Source organism: Spea bombifrons, chromosome 4, assembly GCF_027358695.1.
Source record: "Spea bombifrons isolate aSpeBom1 chromosome 4, aSpeBom1.2.pri, whole genome shotgun sequence".
Taxonomy (NCBI): Eukaryota; Metazoa; Chordata; class Amphibia; order Anura; family Pelobatidae; genus Spea; species Spea bombifrons.
In genome coordinates, this window is record NC_071090.1 from 3,138,507 (window position 1) to 3,161,724 (window position 23,218).

A 23,218-nucleotide genomic window follows, 5' to 3' on the forward strand; every position below is an offset into this window, starting at 1 on the left:
ATCTAATAAGAGTATCCAACCAGAGTATCTAACCAACTAGAGTATCTAACCAACTAGAGTATCCAACCAAACAGAGTATCCAACTAGATTTACTTACCAGATTATCCAACCAACTAGAGTATCTAATCAAACAGAGTATGCAACTAGATTATCTAACCACATAGAGTATGTTACCAGAGTATCCAACCAACTAGAGTATCTAACAAGAGTATCCAACCAACCAGACCATCCAACCGACTAGAGTATCTAATAAGAGTATCCAACCAACCAGAGTATCCAACCGACTAGAGAATCTAATAGGAGTATCCAACCAACCAGAGTATCCAACCGACTAGAGTATCTAATAAGAGTATCCAACCAACCAGAGTATCCAACCGACTAGAGTATCTAATAAGAGTATCCAACTAGAGTATCCAACTAACTAGAGTATCTAACCAAACAGCATTTTCAACCAGAGTATCTAATGAAAAAGTGTATCAAACCAGAGAATCTAATCAAGCAGAGTCTTCAACCAAAATCAGAAAACTGGGGTATACAATACCAAAAGACGGATTTGTAAAATAATCCGACCATGAGAGCTCTTTGAGACCCGCACTAAAGTTTTTCAGATACATAAAAACAGAAATGGTATATTCTAGAGACACCGAGTCTATATCGACGATTCCAATTCTGGAGACAAGAGACAGAGAAAGTCTACATGACGGATTTATCCCTTCCTCGTCGTTTGTCCGGCTGCCACCCCACTCATAGAACAGCTTCTAATTACACCGAAATTACACGGAACGGGGGAGACAACAGTCGAGCAAACAGACGTTGGACTCACGAGCTTTGTAAGGTGAATGGCTTGTCTGTTTTGGTTTCGCAGGAAATGCGGTGAAGTTTCCATGCGATCCTGAGCTCACCTACATGCGCAGAGACGGAACAGGGGAACTGGAAGCACTCAGCCATAGAACCCCCACCTAATGCTAAATCCTATTATAATAAATACTAGAAATTAATAGAAATTAATAATAATACGCATATATAAATACCACTATTCATCTAATATACTTTATATAATGATTATATATATATATCTATAACGGCAGGCATTCTCATCTACGTTAATCAGATTTTTAGGTATTTACCGTCTCCAATAAAAAAAAAGTGGAAAACTCAGCACTTTCTTTGCTTCAGATAAGTAATAAACAGGAACAAACGAACACTGAGGATACAAGTTGAATAAAGCCTAACGCGTTTCGCGCCCGTGCTGCTTACTCAGAAGCTAATTTAACGCCCTCCTCTTGGAAGAAAAGTTCGATTTTTTTTAAAAACTGCACATTTTCCGCAGTCGAAATGATGAAACTTACTTCCCCTATAGCAACCGTTACCCTATAGATTTAGGATTCTTACAAAGAATGGATCGTTTTTTTTCCTGTGAGTTAACCCCGTATAGTAAAAACGAAGGCAATGAAGGTGTTAATAAAACCAAACTGCACGGGGTGGCCAGCAGATGAAAGGCTGGAGGGATTAATCCTTTAACACACTCAATTTGTCCACTTTTAAGGTGTCTGCGTGGCTGGTAACGGAATAATCCCCGTTGGATAAAAAGATCATCCGGTAATATTTCTTAGGAGAAACATTAAAGTGATCGGCTTCCTCTTTCTATAAATCATTAATGGGGAACGCTGTGGGTTTTAAAATTATTTCATGCATTTAATTAGCAGATCAGAAACGCTGACTTAATTGTCCATACATTAATGTGTATATCAGCCCTGGGGCTGGCAGGACGCAGCCTCGTCTACCTTTTTTTGTTATAAACAGGCTGAGGAGTTTGGGGCAAAATACAGGGGTTTTTTTGGTCATTTTGGGGTGCAATGAGTGTAATGTTATTCCACTTATGGAGTCGCCATCGTGGAACAGAGAAAATGTACTATTTACGATACAAACACATAAAAAATGCTATAAAAAACATAAAGAGATATAAAGAACTGTGGGAAAGGTGTTTGGAAGGGGCAAAAAGGGTGTTAGGAGGTGTTGGCAGGGGCAGTAAGAGCAAGCGGCAAAAGGGAGAAGAAGAGGGGCGACCAAGGACATTGGGGCAAACAGTAGGAATCCAAATATGGGAACCAAGATTGGTTGGAAACAATTACCCCCCACCTGGCTTAAATGGAGGTGCCCACAAACAGATCGGGGGTAGAAAGGTATGGGGCACGTATACAATATACAGCCCTAAAAGAAATCGGTTGCAATCTGCCCTAGGTGGGTAAAACACAATTTGTGGAAGCGGTAACATGAAATGGAGCAGAAATGAAGCGGTTAATTATTAACCATTTCAGTGCCAGCAAAGAATTTAACATAATGTATACAACTGGGTATCAAAAAGACCAAATAGGCTACACCCAGGAACGAAGCCTTTAACCCTCTCCCCTTCCCAGTAGACCAGCAGCTGCCGAACTGGTATTTCCCACCAGTTGAGTGGTAATAGGTTAAAATGAAGTGCTAAATGGGGGGGGGGGGGCAAATGGAAAGCCCCTAATTAAGACTGTCTGTTTTCTGCTGGGAAAGAAAGGTGATAAATGAGGGTGAGCGTTGGCTTGCATGGCGCTGTGTATTTTGGGTGGGCATCTAGCATGATCTGAAGGCATACCACCCCTCCTGCTCTGTGGCATGGGGTATCAGTGCATGCAGCTGCCTCAATGCAGGGCATCAACTGCTTATGCAATGCATGCAGATAAAGCCACAAATGAATGCAAGCAACTAGTGTTGCATTGCCTGCATGGCACACTCTTGCGCTCCATGCATGCAACTAGTTTCAGCCAGTGCATGGTAGGAATGGGGCTCTACCTGGGGTTAACCCTTAATGTAGGGGCTGATGCTGGGGCTGTTGAAACCCAGAAAACAGGGGCAAAGAAAAAGAAGCTGCAGCTTACCTGGAGCAGAGATACCGGACTGGATTCCCTCACTGACAGCAGAGTCTGGAGCACCCAGTCATATAATAAAAGCAAGGATCTGTCTGTCCCATGTCTGTCTGTCTTTCTCCAGAGCAGAGGCAAGTAGGTGCTATGGCAATGACAAGATCAGACGCTGCTCAGAGTCTTCTGGGGAGAGGTGGCATTGTCCATGGGTGATGGATGAAGATCCTTGACAAGCATCCCTGCTGGCAGGACTCCACTAGGACACTGCCAACTTGGTCTGAAACAATGCAGTGAGACTGGGCAGGGGCACAGGGCTGAGGGGGCAGCCTCTGTTGTGCTTCAGAGTAGGGTGTCTGGGTTTCAGGTATCCATCAGGGTAAGAGACAGAAGCTGCCACCTCTCCTGGTGCAGTCAGTGGTGGCTCCTGAGGCTCATCCTGGACAGGGTGTCATCTCCTGGGCTGTGTGGTTGGCAGTGATGGGGGTAGGAAGAGCTGCAGTGGGCTGCCTGTGCACACAGCATTTACAATTGTCTTTCACTATGACAGGGATTAGTTGCTGTTCAAGGTTCCTCTCATCCAATGAGATCAGCAGAGGCTCCTGATTTGGTGGCTTTTACTGAATATAAAATGAGCACCTCTGTCTCTGCCACTCTCAGCCTGCACCCCCTCTCCCTCTTCCCACACCATCTCATTCCTTATATCTCACTCTCTCTCCTCCCCCTTCTCTCTGTCACCCTCTCTGCCTCTCAGTCACATCCTCCTGATGCCCCCTCTCTCCCCTGCCTATTTACTCTCATCCTTCCCTCTGTCAGCTCACCTCTCCTCCAATAGCTCACTCCTTTATGTCTCTCTCAAGCCTGTAGATCTCTTCATACACCCCTCTCTCTCTCTCTCTCTCCTCTTACTTGCACTCTTCACTTTCTCTCACACACATCACTCTTCTGTCTCTCCTTCCCATTCTCAAACATCACTTTTCTCTTTCTATCTCTTTCTCCCTCACACAGCTCCCTTCTCTCTATCTCTGTCTCTCTGTCTCCCCCTCTCTCCCCAGTGCTATTCCCTCTCTCCCTTTCTATCACAGCACTCCTCTCTTTCTGCTCTCTTGACACAACACCCCTCACTCTATTTCTACCTCCTTCACACAATACACCTCTCCCTTCCTATCTCTCTCACACAACACTCCTTAATGCCTTTCTACTCCCCTCATTCACCACTCCTCTCTTCCTTCCTACCTCCCTCACACAGCACTCCTCTCTCTTTTACCTCCCTTACACATCCCTCCTCTCTATTCCTCCCTTCCCCACACATCCCCCTCTATTTCTACCTCTCTTACACAGCACTCTTCTCTCTCTTCCTTCCATCCTTTTATCTCTTCCCACTCTCCCTCACATTGCACTTCTGTGTTCCTTCACACCTTTCCACCCTCTTTTCCATGTACTCATTAACCCCCTTCTTCTCTGTCTCTCCTTTTTTTCTCACCATTCCTCCATACCCTCTTCCTATATTTAATTTCCCACCTCTTTAGTGATCCCTGACTTTCCTCTCCAAACCTAGAACCCCCCCAGAGCCCTACAGCCAACACCAATTCCTCCCTATCCCCAATCCCTTTAATCCCAATCTCCCCCATGCTCTCCCATCTATCCATGTTCACCCACATCTGACAGCCCAGACTCATTCCCACCGGAGCCTTTGATATATTGTAACAATTTCACTCTTCATCCTGCTTTTTATTTATTGTCGTGTGATGTCAATGTTTATGCTTCCTCCTGCCATGGTGTCTTCCATGTATTTATTGTAGGGGAAAGAATGTTCTATAAAAAGGATGGCAGGAGCTGTTACTTTGCTTTATTCTTCTTGTAAACATATTATCATAATTACATATTCATAGAAGACATGACACACCGGGATCCAAGTGGATGCTATATGCGCTTGGTAAACATATCGGATTATATGAGAAGATGCTGGAGGGGATTTTCGGCACGGAATGAGTTAATCAATTTTAGCTTTTTATAATTGATCACTAAATCATTATAGAAACATAAATTAAATCAACAGAGAAGATTCCGTTTCCCCACTGAATCTGCATGTTGCTTCATATTGCTAGAAACCTGCTTATTTTTTCGGGATAATTCAATGCATAAATGTTATTGTATCTACCATATCTGCTGAAATGCTATTCTAAGTATCTACTATTACTTATCCATGCCTTGGTCATTCACCCCCCAAAAATGGGGACAATTGCGCTTGTTGTAGATGCTTCTGTATGAAAATAGAGATCCCTAAATTGGGAATTCCCATCAATTTCTTTGTTACTAGTAACACATTAAAAATACATTTACAAAAAACATTGTTTTTTTAGTTTTGTTTAAAAAAAATATGTTTTCAGGCAGCTGCATATCAGCCATTTGTATGATTCTCACTCTTTTATCTGAACCCCGATCTACTAAACCCCCCGACTCCTTATCATACTGCCTGCAGGAAGCAATAGAATGGCTCGGTCTTAATCACAGCTGGACTCTCTGACTAATGATAGTCTATGGAGGAACGGACTTCATTAGCATTGCCATAAAGCATCAGCTCGGTGTGGTGTTTGAGCCGGGAAAGTCACCCAAAATATCACATGACTGACAGCAACGGCGGCTCCAGGTCTGCAGATAAAGGGAGTTTTTGGGACAAAATGAGATAAAACCAGGTATTAATCTCGATGCAAAGGGGGAGAGGTTAGTAGACCCAGACAAAAACATTTCCCATGTCCAAAAAAGAGGCAAATTTATTGGGTTTCTGGATACTCAGTTCTCTACGTAAGACACAGATTTCCTTTAAGGGACACCAAGCCATCGGGTAGAGTTCCAGATTTTAAGAGAGCCGCTTATGCCTCGATATTTCAAAATTCTGTAACGATACTTTTTATTAGTGGGCGTGGTCACATCAAGCGGACCTTATTGTTCCGGGCGTTCTGGGGGTTGGGCTTCATTCAGAAGGTGGGGCCAGCCCCAATTAGACTTGATCTGGAATTGACTTATCGGCCCTGATGCTTTAAGGCCAGTAGCCTCCCTATGACAGACGCGGGGCTGTCGGACAGACACGCAAATCTGTGCTTTGTGGCAGCGGCACACTGCCGGACCCGAAATGCTGCTGGAGCTATTGGCCAACGTCCAACAGGAGGAAGATAGCCAGTCCCAAAAATTGAAGAAACTCAGAGGCTTAAACGTAGAGCTTCACTCGGGGACCCTGGGTCGGAACCAGTGAGTTCCAGCTCCGCTTACTGGGAATGGGTTCCTCGAAATAGCAAATGAAGCTGGTGAAAATTCACAATAGTAACATCTGGATACATCGGATGAAGGGATTCTGGTTTCGCATCTCTATTAACCCCGTGCATTTGGATAATGCGCTACATAATATCTAAAGTACACAAAAAAGAGATAATGAATTCCATTAATAATACGTGTCAATGATTTGCATGATAAAAAAAATGAAATGATGACAACAGACAATGCTTGCTTTCCTGTCGGCCTCGCTCTGACATCATTGCTTATGGCGCATTAATTATAGTCAAAGGTTCTATCTAATAATGTTTCCATTTATGTGTTTGCCTTCAGTCGGCGCGTCTCGGCTCCTCATTAGTGTCTCTTCCGTAAATAAAAAAAGAGCAAATATCCTGACACTTCTGTAAATGTATCCCCAAAATAAAAAAAAACATAAGAATGGGTGATTGCATTAACCCCTTAGAGGGGTTACGGGTGAAACAGACATGCGCTCTCACATAGTCACCAACGCTTCTTTTTTTGGAAAGGCTCATCAGAGATCATCAGGAAAGCGTTTAATATATAAATGCATGGCGGGTAATAAATCAGAATTCCGCTAGACTGGAACCGTTCTGTACGAGACAAAGTCTACAGTCAATAGCTGGAGGTGAAATGAGAAATGTGTCTTATTCCACCAACCACAAACACAATAACATCAACATTTACCTTCCAACAGCTGCTGCCGAGGAAGGAGGACGTCCACCGACCCACCACCTCCGTCCAGAGCAGAAAGTGATTGGACTTCCCCCCGGCTTAAATAATATTTGTTTGTGTTATAAAGGACAATAATTAATATTAATGCAGATATTTCTCACGTCTAGACTTTGTCTACTTAGCCACAGTCTTTGATATAAATCGAATACCTGTGAAACGCGTTGGTTGGACCCCGTCTGCCATTCCGTCCGAGAAAGACACCTCCGATGTCCCGACAGCTTATGCCGCTTTTCATCTTCTTCTATGTTGTCCCAATAAAAGGTAATAACTCCATGTAAATGCTCCGTGTTGTTTTCTGTGTTTCACTTGTAATACCCCCATGTAGCCACAAGATGGTGCGTAACAAAACAAGGGCTTGGCGCAGCATTTCCCCCCTGACTGTATCCATTCTCTTTTTTTCTGCGCATTCCCCTTAAATGAACACACGTCAGATAGGACGTGATTGTTGGCATGATGTCATCCTCATGATGTAACGGGTCCCGTTTTCAGACATTATCAGAGCCGGGGTAGACGTTTTTCACCACCTCTGCCCGTCAGCCTTTCTTTTATTCAGATATTATCTGACAAAGCAATGATTCTTAAGGTTCCAGGTTTAATGGGATATATATATATATATATATATTTCCTCCCACGTCGCGCATGGAAAGTGGAACGTCTACATACAAATGAATCGTGTAGGACTATAAAATTCTTCTATCTTTCTAGAAACCCTGATTATTTTGCCCCCGATTATTTTGCCCCCGATATTCACTTCATAAACTACATTTTTGTGTACATAGTAGCTCATTCGGTTGGTTCTACAAGACGCTCTTGGGAATAGAAAGCGGGTAGACGCCAAGTGACCATTCCCTCCCCAAAAAGTCATTGGAATGGAGGATTCCGGGGCATCTCCCTGTAAGCAGTATTTTGAATGTTATCACTAAAACGAGAACTTACAGATGGGTTTGCATGAGAGCTGCAGCTTCATCGTGCGTTATGAAGGGCCAACTCCATTGAAGTTCTCCAAAGTTTGGAAGCCTCCTTTGTTAGAAGACTTATTGTCACCATCAGACCTTTCGGCAGGAGAAGATTACCAAATCTGGCCCTTTCTAATCTACTGTGTAGCTGGGGAGTTGAAACTATCCTACAAATGATTGCTTTTGGAAAAAAAAACCCAGACATCAATATTGGCCAAGAGTGACAACCCCACGTCCAACTAGACCACTAGGGAGAACCTCCAAACCTCGGGTTCCTGCAGTGGGCTCTGTAACCTTTTTGAAGGTCTTGTAGGTCAAAGAACGAGATTTTCCTACTAAAGCCCAGGACTACCAACCCACTGTGACTCGCAAAGAGCTCCATGCTTGCTAAATTTGGTTACTATTATAAAATTTGGTGAAAAAGCTTAGATTTACGCTAGTTAACCAACATGTATCATGAACACGCATGTAAACGGGATTCAGTTGGTAGAGTTGTCCCATTCTCTAGCAATTTCTACTTTTTACATTAGTACATGAACAAGGGCCCCGGCTGGCCACCTCGCACAATGGGCGAATCCTCGGTGGCCCGTTGGCCAAGAATAACCCACATGGGCATTAAAACACCACGTGCTGCTGTACATATCCTGCCGTCACCAACACTTCCATCATCAGGTGGCCGCTGACCTTAAAGTGCCAGGGCCACCCAACGATCACCAGTCCGACCCGAGACTTCATGAAGCGCGTGGGGTAACTGGCCATGGAAATTGAAGTCAGAAACAGAGATGTTTCCACAAAAGATTCCATTGGGTGGAACGCGTTCATTTCTAGAACACGGGTGGAAGTTCTCTGCCCTCTCAGGCTGAACCTGATACCCAGTAGGAGGCAGGAGACCAGCGAAGATCTCAAGACCTCTCCATCTTCTAACCTCAATGTCCCTGTTTGTCTGTTTTTCCTGTTTGGCCCCATGTTGGCTCAAAACATTATTATTCCTAAAAAGCATTTGGGGTAAAAGAGTCATCGTGAGCGAAATTATTCATATACTCCCAAAATAGAACAGAACCTCGGAATGCTCCTCCGATGAATAAGTTACCGCTCGGTGGGAGAGTCCTTCCGAAACACATTCAGCTTCCCTGAATACAAGAAGAGAATTAAGACATGGATGCAGGAACGGAAAATAAATATCATGACATCCCCCCCCCCCAAAGAACGAGGTCACGAAGGGCTTTTAAGAGCGTTCCAGCAGATGTAGAGATGATTTGGTGCAGGAGAGGTTCGCTCTTCTCATTTGTGAAAGGCCACGGCGATTGTGATATTTGCGATGAGAAAATGTAGCCTTCTGGTCGCCCCCTCCCCCGCGCCTCTGTTTGGTAAACAGTAGGATTTTGGTTTGACTTCACGCTTTTGATAAATGTATCCAGAAATCCCGGCTCGTTTGTCACTGGAAGCCTCGGAGAGGCTGACTCCCAGTGACTGCCATGTATGTCCACCGCCATGTTCCATTTGAAAGGATCCCAAAATAAATCCTCTCTATTATGTTTAGGGGGAGAGCTCCAGATAAATCACTATTAGCGATACACAAGCGTGAAACTTGCAAGGACTGCAAAGAGCAAACAGCGGAATTAACTGTATCCCGACTCGAGATACATCGCGGCCCCCCGGCCCCCCGGCCCCCCGCACCCCCCCGCACCCGGCACTGGAATAGAGAGCGTCTTTGCTGAGTTATCAGATTTTTGAAACAGATATTTCTTGTGTCGTTCATTTTGTTTGCCTTTTGAAAGGAAGGTTGTGAATGGGAAACAAGAAATCGGGGAGGAATAAGAGATAAGCTGTATAGAGTTCTATAGAGCATGGCGTGATCTTGTATAACGTCAGCCGACAACCAGAACCCTTTCCATAACTCCCTTTAATGAATTCATTGAGATCCCAGCTACCCAGCTCTACAAACGAATAAACCTTTTATTTCTTCCTCTTACAATCTAATCTCCTAAAACCAACTCAGACATTTTAAAGGAGCCTTTTAACTTCCACGTTAACAACCTATCAGCCGCTGCTTTTGTGTCACATGACAATTAAACGTCCCCTGAAAAATTAATAAACCCTAATTTGACTTGATTAAATAATTATTTCTGGGATGGGTTTTGGGCGTTCAACGTTGCTTGGGATGATGTTTCTCATGTGGAATTTTGTTCCATGGGGAGGAATGTAGGGCTTTATGCCCTTTATCCCCAACATTCTACTCACAAAATAAAGAAACACAGAGCCTGCTGGCAGATCGGCCCCATTCGGCCCCCGTCTGGTCGCCCGTTTCTCCTGCTGTAAAGACTCAAACCTTAATCAGTCGTTGGTCTCGTCTTAGATTCAGGAGCCGTATGTCTGTCCCATGCATGTTTAATCCCCTCACTGTATTACCCTCTACCACTTCTGCTGGGAGGCTGTTCCACTTATCTACCATCCTCTCAGTAAAGTAAACTTCCTTACATTACATCTAAGCCTCTGCCTTCTGCCTCTGGGGTGATGAGCGGTGGGGTGATGAGCGGTAGGGTGATGAGCGGTGGGGTGATGAGCGGTAGGGTGATGAGCGGTAGGGTGATGAGCGGTGGGGTGATGAGCGGTGGGGTGATGAGCGGTGGGGTGATGAGCGGTGGGGTGATGAGCGGTAGGGTGATGAGCGGTAGGGTGATGAGCGGTGGGGTGATGAGCGACAGGGTGATGAGCTGTAGGGTGATGAGCGGTGGGGTGATGAGCGGTGGGGTGATGAGCGGTGGGGTGATGAGCGGTGGGGTGATGAGCGGTAGGGTGATGAGCGGTGGGGTGATGAGCTGTAGGGTGATGAGCGGTGGGGTGATGAGCGGTAGGGTGATGAGCGGTGGGGTGATGAGCGGTGGGGTGATGAGCTGTAGGGTGATGAGCGGTGGGGTGATGAGCGGTAGGGTGATGAGCGGTGGGGTGATGAGCGGTGGGGTGATGAGCGGTGGGGTGATGAGCGGTGGGGTGATGAGCGGTAGGGTGATGAGCGGTGGGGTGATGAGCGGTAGGGTGATGAGCGGTAGGGTGATGAGCGGTGGGGTGATGAGCGGTGGGGTGATGAGCGGTGGGGTGATGAGCGGTGGGGTGATGAGCGGTAGGGTGATGAGCGGTAGGGTGATGAGCGGTGGGGTGATGAGCTGTAGGGTGATGAGCGGTGGGGTGATGAGCGGTGGGGTGATGAGCGGTGGGGTGATGAGCGGTGGGGTGATGAGCGGTGGGGTGATGAGCTGTAGGGTGATGAGCGGTGGGGTGATGAGCGGTGGGGTGATGAGCTGTAGGGTGATGAGCGGTGGGGTGATGAGCGGTGGGGTGATGAGCGGTGGGGTGATGAGCGGTAGGGTGATGAGCGGTGGGGTGATGAGCGGTGGGGTGATGAGCGGTAGGGTGACGAGCGGTAGGGTGATGAGCCTGTCACCTGGTGCCTCGGTGCGCCCCATGGTCATGTTCTAGAACTTGGAGTCACCTGGAGACTTTGTAGCGACGTCCTGGGATAATTTAATTGTCCCGGAATACGCTGCGAGCGAGTTACCTGTCTGTCCGGACGCCAAGGTGAAATTACATCCCTGCTTCAAACTGAAATTCCACTGAGATTGTTAGGAATCGAAAAGCTCCGAGCTATGGTAATTAATTAACCCTTGTCATTTTTTAAAACATGTTCACAAGGACTTTCAGTGACGTCTGTTTATAAAACACATCCAGAAGCTCTAGGATAGAACCTCTCAGTATTCACCAGTTTGCCAAAAATCTAATATCTTAAGAAATATATATATTTATAATTTTGGGTTGCCAGGAAAGCCGAGCAGATAATATAACTCCCTCTCGGGTCTGCCCGTCCTCCACTATGGACATGATATTAATTTATAGAGCGTCAGCAGGTTCCTTGGCACTATTACTATAAGAGAATGATGAAAATTAAGAAAAACATTAAAATTGACAATATACAAAGTTAGCAGTAATGAATTGTGATGTGGGAGTATGATGATGGTCAGGGGCTGCTCTACCTTTACAAATACATACATACACAAGTGCTCGCTCTAACACATATATATATATAATGTATATATATTTATATATATATATATATATATATATATATATATACACACACACACAAAGCCACTCTAACACCGTACACTTATTCATACATTCATGCACACACACACTCTAACACCTTACACATATATAATGTATATCTACATATATTATATATATATATATATATATATACATACAAAGCCACTCTAATGCCATACACTTATTCATTCATTCACACACACACACTCTAACACCTTACACATGCATGCACACTCTTACATACATACACTTACATATACATGCATACATACACATACAACCACTCTAACACCATACACTTAGATTTACATACACGCACCACACCAACACTTACACATACATTTGTACACACACACACTATAACGCCTTACACATAAAACATGCCTACACAGTTTTATTAACCAGGCGAAATGAAAATATGGGTTTTCGTTTCTGCAAAATCTGAAAATAGGCTGATTTTTCCTTAAAAACAAGAACAAACTGCCCTGAAAAATAAATGAACTTTTTTTATTAACAGTTTTCCTTTTAATGTCCGCGTGCATTTATCAGAATGCGTGAATAATGAGAAAAGATAGTAGATACACCACGTTTGTCCTGAGAAAAGGTATTTAACCCCTTGTGAGCACGGCAATGAATTTTTCCCGCGGGACGATCCCTTTTGTATTGGCTGTAAAGTCATCTGGTTACTTTTCTGCTTAGTTTTCATTATCCTGCCTCGATATCATTTGATTAACTACGATAAAGCTAAGAACAAAAAAAAATCAATAAAAAGTATATAAAATGTGTTAAAACGAAGCGATGAATCAGCTTGGAGTAATGCGGCAAAGTAGCCAAATTTTGGATGCCTTTGTTGTTTTAATAATTATCTGGAATGATGGAAAATACTGGTTCTGGATGATGAATTTCAGTATTTTAGCAGAAATGGCTAGTATACAAATTGCACGGGGCAGGAAAATGATGTGTTTTTGTGATTTGGCCAAAATAAAAGTACTAATTATTTCATGTCTCTGTTTGAAGGTTTGGCATTGAATTTTGCTCCATTGTTTGTGAAATTTGGCTGAGTTTTCACCCCTGATGCCGTCTCTCCCGGGACACCGGGAGCTCAGCAGTAGGTTCTGGACTACCACTCACATTGCTCTCAGCATGGGTATCCAAACATGGCGTCAAAAGTAACTCAACACTCTCTGCCTCTAAGACATTATAACAGAACATTATCAGACTCTGCGGGTGAACGGGCAGAATCTCAGGGTTTTTACCCCAATATGTGGGTCTCAGAGTGAAAGGGCAGATTCTTGCATACAGTCTGGAGCCGACTGCTTCATGTCCTATTCTGATTTAATGATATCTGCTTTTCTCCCTGCTATATAACAGTTGTAATCCCTGCTTGAATCCGGGTGACTCCATTCAGAACCATCAGGTTGGCACTAGTAGTGAGTCGATACGATAGAATGTTTGTGATTGGCTATGACAGGGTTAATATTTGGTCATCTGGGGGTCATCTCATTTAGAATGCCCACATTATGGTATTTATAGGTGTTGTGATGCCACTGAAAGGCCGGAATTTGCTATATTTAATTATTATTATTATTATAATATCTAGCAGAGGTTCATATGCGATAAATTAACCCTTACAATTGAGATCACGTAGCCGGTTACAAAACAGAATCTGTACTTTATTAGAATAAACCACTCCAAATACAAGAAGCCAACCCACAAATGGTAAACCCGCTCTTGCATAACCCAGGAGTATACCAAAATGCATTGCTAATTAACCCCTAAAGGACAATAGGCGGTCCCTAAACCCATTGAAAACAATGCATTTTGAGCCCGTACATGTACGGGCTTTGTCATTAAGGGGTTAAGTTTGGTAAACATCTATCCAAACAACCATCCTATCCAGCCAAATACCTTCCTCATGCCCTTCCTGTAGGTTTAATTCAGATTCCAACAGAAAGTGACATCACAGCGCCATGTGACATCACTTCCTGTGTACCTGTTTCAATGATGTCATATTTGAAGAATATAAGAAAACAAATAAAAAAAGAAAGACTATTAAAAATCCTTCTCCCCCCCCCTCTTTTCTTCCTTTTATCAAGATAGCTACTGCTGTCAATAATGATCCATTAGTTTTATTAATAGAAGAAACAGTTAATATATTACCAGCCCTTTCAGGAGCCAAAGTGTATTTAATGTAACATTATTACCCCTTTAAATGCGTTTAACCGAGTGGAGAAAGAGGCAGCACCTGTCCGTCTTAATGGATATCAATACTAGGTCTCCAGCAAGCGAATGGTGTCGGTGATTAATAAACATTGATATCTTTATGCTTATTGATTTTTCTTACAAGGCAGAGATAAAAATGTTTATTTTTTTAATTAAATATTACGATGCGTTATAAATAAATATATAGATATATATGTTGTTCTCGGCAACGCGAAACTTTACGGCTTTGCCCTCGGGGGATACACTTTTCTGGGATAAAGGGTTCCGAAAATCCCAGCTCCCTCTGTACAGAAAGGCCGGTGAGGAGCGAAGAAATTACAAGGGGGGAATTTTAATGAGTTTGATCGTTATCATGGGAAAAAAATAATAATAAAAAAAAATCCCTGGCACGACTTTACCGAAATGAGACAGCAGAATGAAGTGGGAGCTCAAACTGCACAATATTATCTTCTCGGAAACAAACGCTTTAGATAAACTCGTTTGGTCTAACGCGTTATCGCACGGGGAGTTTGATCAGACTCAAAGGCGAAAGGGCATTGTAATAAAAGCTTGATAAAACCTAATTTCATGAATGGTGCCACTATTAAATGTAGCAGCTAGTTTGATACAGTATTTTTTTTTGGTGGTAGATAAGTGGAACAGCCTCCCAGCAGAAGTGGTAGAGGCTAATATATGGCCCCAGGTTTGATTCTGGCGACATTATTACACCACATGCCTGTTTTCTATCTGCGGTTGACATCTCCTACTTCATATCACAATCTCCCGGTTTTTTTACACCTCCTCTTGGTAAAAGGATCGATGCAGATGCGATATACATTGAATATTCATTTTCACCCCATATGGAAGCCGTCAGTTCCCTGTCCATTTCTAATCTGTAACGGTGGATAAAAATCAATTCATCAGCTGCATTTACTGACATTTGGACTTCATTCTAATTTGCTAATCGGTAAAAGCGCCATTTGCCAAGCAGCGTCTCAAACATTTATTTAGAAAACGGAAGAATATTTCTTAATTCTGTATAAAAGGGTTAAAAAAACAAAACAGAAATAACCTGCATGATATCGATGATAAAGAAGGACCATGCCAGAGACCAACACTGCTCTCCGAACGTATGCACATTGGCTAATGAAACAGCCAATCAGAAGCAGGGGAAACACTGGATACATTAAAAACTAAGCAAAAGGAAATGTCTATATTTATTATTAAATATAATTAGAAATGCGAATGTTTGGACGAGAAAAATATTCCTCTTTCAGCCATGGCGATATGAAACGTCAACTTTTATAATTACAGTATGTTTAACCCCTTAAGGACAATGGGCGGTCCCAAAACCCATTGAAAACAATGGATTTTGAGCCCGTACATGTACGGGCTTTGTCATTAAGGGGTTAAAGGAATTAGTTTGATTTAACTTGAGTTTGGCTTTGAATATAATCTGTACTGTAGGTTTCAGGGTTCCTTATGATACTGGGGTACTGTATGTATCTGGATCTGGCATGCTAGAGGAACAGAGACGGACAGATAGACATGAAATTGGGCTAACGGACTGAAATCCAGAGGGGCAGAAAGAGAAAGTAAGGAGAACGGAAAGAAAAGATGTAAGGAGAAAGAAAGAAAGAAAGAAAGAAAGAAAGAAAGAAAGAAAGAAAGAAAGAAAGAAAGAAAGAAAGAAAGAAAGAAAGAAAGAAAGAAAGAGAAAAGGAAAAAAGAAAAATAGAAAGAAAACAGAAAGAAGGAAGGAAAATAAGAAGCAGATAAAGAACAAAAGGAAAACAAGATAGAAAGACAGAAAGAAGGAAGGAAGGAAGGAAGGAAAGAAGGAAAGAAAGAAAGAAAGAAAGAAAGAAGGAAGGAAGGAAGGAAGGAAGGAAAGAAGGAAGGAAAGAAAGAAAGAAGGAAGGAAGGAAGGAAGGAAGGAAGGAAGGAAGGAAGGAAGGAAGGAAGGAAGGAAGGAAGGAAAGAGAAAAGGAAAAAAGAAAAATAGAAAGAAAACAGAAAGAAGGAAGGAAACTAAGAAGCAGATAAAGAACAAAAGGAAAACACGATAGAAAGACAGAAAGAAGGAAGGAAGGAAGGAAGGAAGGAAGGAAAGAAGAAAAGAAAGAAAGAAAGAAAGATGAACAAAGATGGAAAGAAACCAAAGAAAGAAAGAAAGAAAACAAGAAGTAGATAAAGAATAAAATATAAAGAATAGAAAGAAAGTAAGAAATTAAAGAAAACTGAAGGAAAAAAGAAAAAGAAGATAAAAAGAAACCAAAGAAAAAAAAGGAGATAAACATAAATAATGGAAAGAAAGAAAGAAAGAAAGAAAGAAATTGCTTCTGAATTATCCAAAAGCCCTCTTTCCTCTTGTCCTGATGTCACGAAGAGTGCTGATTACGTAAACTCTGTCCCCGCTCAGCGGACGGCTTTTCTTCCCATCTCCTCATTCCGCAGGACGTAGCGTTTTGCTTGAAATAAACCGATGATGATGAGGAGGCAGAATTGTTTTATTAAGAGATATGAATACGAGGTATAAATACTAACAAGGCAGCTCCTGGGCGTCCGCGTGTGCCGGGCGTGTGCCGGACGTGTCAGGCATTTCTCTATTAACGTACAGAATGTGTTTGTGCTGCACTCACACAGACCTGCATATCAGATTTCTCCGGAGGGTTTCCAGGCGTGCGAGCTATTTAATGGGTTATGGGCAAACAGTCCGTGGTCTAAGTGTAGTAACAATCGCAATTTGTCCCTAAGGCTTTATTAGAAAGCACCTGAAAGAAGCAGAGCCGGCGTTTCTGCGGCACCGAGCGGCAAACGGAATATTTGTTGGGAAAATGTAAGTAATGAGGCTGTCCTGTTTTGCTGACCATACAAGAAGTCATAAATACCCCCTAAGTTATATAGATGAAGAAAGAAAAACAGAAGGCCAGGGGTCAGCCTAGGGTTAAGTTGCAACCCGGTGCAATATTACTTTGTCGCCCCCCCTATAACTAAAACACAAGCTCACACTAGCACACATACATACTAACACACATACTAACACACATACTAACACACATACTAACACACATGCTAACACACATACTAACACACATATTCATGCTAGCACCATGTACACTCATTCTAACACCTCATGCTGGATGGTTTACACATTACTCTCTGACCGATCTATTCAAGACACTGTTCTTCAGTTTCGGGGAATCTTGTGCTCTCTAAACAGTGTAGGGCAGACCAAAATTTCATTCTAGATTCTGAGATTTTTACTTTTATTTAATGTAAAAAAAAGTTTTACTTAATGTAAGGAAGATTTACTTTACTAAGGGGATGGTGGATATGTGGAACAGCCTCCCAGCAGGGTGTTTTTTTTTATTTTTGTCCTTGTGCCCCTCCGCTATAAATTGGTGTTTTGGTGGAGAGGTTTATTGCAATGACACTAAAAGTTTAGTTTTTAGCATTTTTTTTCTTTTGCTGTATGCAACCTTTTGCATCCTGGCCGTAAGGGGGGGGGGGTACATTTGCTGACACTTAATAAGCAGCACCTTTTAGATTTACTGTACTTAACACATTGAATGGTAACCACACTTTCTGGGAACATTGCCAAGATAGCCCTTACAACAAAAGTAACATCTTCTAATTAACTGGCAACCATCCCATAAAATGTGTGAGAGGGAGAGCCAGAGATGACTCATCTACAGCAGGTAAACAAGTGAATGAATGAATGAATGAATCTGAATGAAACATGGTATTTGCCTTTCATTTTCATTTGCTCCTCGTTCATACAAAAACATGAAATTGGCAAAATCTGTTAAAAACAATGAATCTGAATGCACGAGTCTACTCTTTATTCAGGCCATGTCAGCTTGAATTTTTAGAAGTGTAGTAATGGTTTAACTGTAACCCCATGGTCCATGATGGAATGAGCTGTTTAATGCCCCATTCAGCCCCACCAACAAATAACTTTGTAACTTAGTACCATAATATTCTTTACCTTTATAATAGAAAAATAAACCTGGCTTGTATTACTGCCTCCTCTCTTACAGCAGAATTACTTCTGGGCAAGTTTGGCCATAAACAGGAATTATGCTTCTAATGCTGAAGACTGTGGTAGGTAAATGGAAGAGCCTTCCAGCAGAAGTGGCAGAGGCTACTACAGTGAGGAAGTTTAAACATGCATGGTATAGGCATATGGGTCCCTGGATGAGACCAAGGAAAAAATGGGCAGATGAGATGGGCCAAATTAGTCATCCCTGCTTTCTTCTTCTTCTTCTTCTTCATAATAATAATAATAATAATAATAATAATAATAATATTATCAATGCACATGTTATCCATTGTATTATACACTGTACACATATATACATACTAACACATATACAATATTTATGCAATTAAGTGGGGTATTTTAGCGCACGGAGCCGTAATACGTAGGTCTGGCTTTAATATTTCCTCTTCTCTATATAAACGCACTTGGTTAAAATACGACATTCTTCTTTCCGTTCTCGCTCATCCCTCATGGACTTCCTTCTATCTCTGCCTCGACCTCCTGATCCCATCAATCAGAGTACAGTTTCTGGTCACTGCTTTGGGAGTTTAGTTATCATGCCAAGTACACGGCATACATACGGCGTGGGCCTTTTAACCCCTTAAGGACAATGGGCGGTCCCTAAACCCATTGAAAACAATGCATTTTGAGCCCGTACTTGTACGGGCTTTGTCATTAAGGGGTTAATAGACGGAAGTAGCATTTCGCACATGTCTGATTCAAGACGCCAGTCGTCGGAGTGTGATCTTAAACCTGTCCGTCTGTGTAAAACAAAACCCCCAATCTCTCCGAGTAAAAAAAAAACTCCAAATCCTCTGATTTCAGGACGGAAAGATAAATATGGGGTTCCTCGGGTGAGCTCGTTAAAAATGTTCCTTGTCTGCAGAGCTCTTGGTTTACGAGACGGCCGCGGGGTTCAGCACCTTGGACAGGGATCAGCCGAGCTTTACCCCGCGTTACGATGAATCACACAAAGCACTTCGCGGCGAGGGGAGAAACCTGCGTTTAACATTTCGCTATTTCTTGTAGAAACAGAAATATTTTTGGTTGTTTTATTTGCGTGAAACCATTTAACCCTTTGGCCGTCTTATTTCTCAGGGAGGCTTGTGTGAGTTTTCTGCTACATCAAAAGAGCCTCGTGCAATATTACAGCAGACGGATAACACTGACCCGAGCGTCCCAAATACATTTAGTCAGATTAACAAAATAAGCTCTTAAAAATATTATGTTTTCTTTTTAAGTGTAGTTTTCGCTTCATAATATAATGTTTTCAGGCAGCTGCATATTAGCCATTTGTGTGAGTTCTCACTGTATACAGAGCTGGGGGGTTATATTACTGTATACAGCGCGGGGGTTATATTACTGTATACAGCGCTGGGGGTTATATTACTGTATACAGTGCTGGGGGGTTATATTACTGTATACAGCGCTGGGGTTATATTACTGTATACAGCGCTGGGGGGTTATATTACTGTATACAGCGCTGGGGGTTATATTACTGTATACAGTGCTGGGGGGTTATATTACTGTATACAGCGCTGGGGGTTATATTACTGTATACAGCGCTGGGGGTTATATTACTGTATACAGTGCTGGGGGGTTATATTACTGTATACAGTGCTGGGGTTATATTACTGTATACAGCGCTGGGGGGTTATATTACTGTATACAGCGCTGGGGGGTTATATTACTGTATACAGCGCAGGGGGTTATATTACTGTATACAGTGCTGGGGGGTTATATTACTGTATACAGCGCTGGGGTTATATTACTGTATACAGCGCTGGGGGGTTATATTACTGTATACAGCGCTGGGGGTTATATTACTGTATACAGCGCTGGGGGTTATATTACTGTATACAGCGCTGGGGGTTATTACTGTATACAGCGCTGGGGGTTATATTACTGTATACAGTGCTGGGGGGGTTATATTACTGTATACAGCGCTGGGGGTTATATTACTGTATACAGCGCTGGGGGTTATATTACTGTATACAGCGCTGGGGGGTTATATTACTGTATACAGCGCTGGGGGTTATATTACTGTATACAGCGCTGGGGGTTTATATTACTGTATACAGTGCTGGGGGGTTATATTACTGTATACAGCGCTGGGGGTTATATTACTGTATACAGTGCTGGGGGTTATATTACTGTATACAGCGCTGGGGGGTAATATTACTGTATACAGCGCTGGGGGGTAATATTACTGTATACAGTGCTGGGGGGTTATATTACTGTATACGGCGCTGGGGGTTATATTACTGTATACAGCACTGGGGGTTATTACTGTATACAGCACTGGGGGTTATATTACTGTATACAGCGCTGGGGGTTATTACTGTATACAGTGCTGGGGGTTATATTACTGTATACAGCGCTGGGGGTTATATTACTGTATACAGCGCTGGGGGTTATATTACTGTATACAGCGCTGGGGGGTTATATTACTGTATACAGCGCTGGGGGTTATATTACTGTATACAGTGCTGGGGGTTATATTACTGTATACAGCGCTGGGGGTTATATTACTGTATACAGTGCTGGGGATTATATTACTGTATACAGCGCTGGGGGGTTATATTACTGTATACAGCGCTGGGGGGTTATATTACTGTATACAGCGCTGGGGGTTATATTACTGTATACAGCGCTGGGGGGTTATATTACTGTATACAGCGCTGGGGGGTTATATTACTGTATACAGCGCTGGGGGTTATATTACTGTATACAGTGCTGGGGGGTTATATTACTGTATACAGCGCTGGGGGGTTATATTACTGTATACAGCGCTGGGGGGTTATATTACTGTATACAGCGCTGGGGGTTATTACTGTATACAGCGCTGGGGGTTATATTACTGTATACAGCGCTGGGGGTTTATATTACTGTATACAGTGCTGGGGGGTTATATTACTGTATACAGCGATGGGGGTTATATTACTGTATACAGCGCTGGGGGTTATATTACTGTATACAGTGCTGGGGGGTTATATTACTGTATACAGCGCTGGGGGTTATATTACTGTATACAGCGCTGGGGGTTATATTACTGTATACAGCGCTGGGGGGTTATATTACTGTATACAGCGCTGGGGGTTATATTACTGTATACAGCGCTGAGGGGGTTATATTACTGTATACAGCGCTGGGGGTTATATTACTGTATACAGCGCTGGGGGGTAATATTACTGTATACAGTGCTGGGGGTTATATTACTGTATACAGCGCTGGGGGGTTATATTACTGTATACAGCGCTGGGGGTTATATTACTGTATACAGCGCTGGGGGGTATATTACTGTATACAGTGCTGGGGGTTATATTACTGTATACAGCGCTGGGGGGTAATATTACTGTATACAGCGCTGGGGGGTAATATTACTGTATACAGCGCTGGGGGTTATATTACTGTATACAGCGCTGGGGGTTATATTACTGTATACAGCGCTGGGGGGTTATATTACTGTATACAGCGCTGGGGGTTATTACTGTATACAGCGCTGGGGGTTATATTACTGTATACAGCGCTGGGGGTTTATATTACTGTATACAGTGCTGGGGGGTTATATTACTGTATACAGCGATGGGGGTTATATTACTGTATACAGCGATGGGGGTTATATTACTGTATACAGCGCTGGGGGTTATATTACTGTATACAGCGCTGGGGGTTATATTACTGTATACAGCGCTGGGGGTTATATTACTGTATACAGCGCTGGGGGGTTATATTACTGTATACAGCGCTGGGGGTTATATTACTGTATACAGTGCTGGGGGTTATATTACTGTATACAGCGCTGGGGGTTATATTACTGTATACAGTGCTGGGGATTATATTACTGTATACAGCGCTGGGGGGTTATATTACTGTATACAGCGCTGGGGGGTTATATTACTGTATACAGCGCTGGGGGGTTATATTACTGTATACAGCGCTGGGGGTTATATTACTGTATACAGTGCTGGGGGGTTATATTACTGTATACAGCGCTGGGGGGTTATATTACTGTATACAGCGCTGGGGGGTTATATTACTGTATACAGCGCTGGGGGTTATTACTGTATACAGCGCTGGGGGTTATATTACTGTATACAGCGCTGGGGGTTTATATTACTGTATACAGTGCTGGGGGGTTATATTACTGTATACAGCGATGGGGGTTATATTACTGTATACAGTGCTGGGGGGTTATATTACTGTATACAGCGCTGGGGGGTTATATTACTGTATACAGCGCTGGGGGGTTATATTACTGTATACAGCGCTGGGGGTTATTACTGTATACAGCGCTGGGGGTTATATTACTGTATACAGCGCTGGGGGTTTATATTACTGTATACAGTGCTGGGGGGTTATATTACTGTATACAGCGATGGGGGTTATATTACTGTATACAGCGCTGGGGGTTATATTACTGTATACAGTGCTGGGGGGTTATATTACTGTATACAGCGCTGGGGGTTATATTACTGTATACAGCGCTGGGGGTTATATTACTGTATACAGCGCTGGGGGGTTATATTACTGTATACAGCGCTGGGGGTTATATTACTGTATACAGCGCTGAGGGGGTTATATTACTGTATACAGCGCTGGGGGTTATATTACTGTATACAGCGCTGGGGGGTAATATTACTGTATACAGTGCTGGGGGTTATATTACTGTATACAGCGCTGGGGGGTTATATTACTGTATACAGCGCTGGGGGTTATATTACTGTATACAGCGCTGGGGGGTATATTACTGTATACAGTGCTGGGGGTTATATTACTGTATACAGCGCTGGGGGGTAATATTACTGTATACAGCGCTGGGGGTTATATTACTGTATACAGCGCTGGGGGGTATATTACTGTATACAGTGCTGGGGGTTATATTACTGTATACAGCGCTGGGGGGTTATATTACTGTATACAGCGCTGGGGGTTATATTACTGTATACAGCGCTGGGGGTTATATTACTGTATACAGCGCTGGGGGTTATATTACT

At 42.9% G+C, this 23,218-nt stretch overlaps 1 protein-coding gene across 1 annotated transcript in view; it reads right to left on the reverse strand.

Moving 5' to 3' along the window:
• The window catches only part of CHRM2 (cholinergic receptor muscarinic 2), a 53,995-nt gene extending 50,517 nt beyond the window's left edge, over positions 1 to 3,478 (reverse strand). Inside the window, exon 1 of the mRNA XM_053465496.1 lies at positions 2,913 to 3,478. The gene's annotated coding sequence lies outside the window, so the exon portion shown is untranslated. The remainder of the gene's footprint in view (positions 1 to 2,912) is intronic.
• Between the last annotated feature and the right edge of the window lie 19,740 nt (positions 3,479 to 23,218).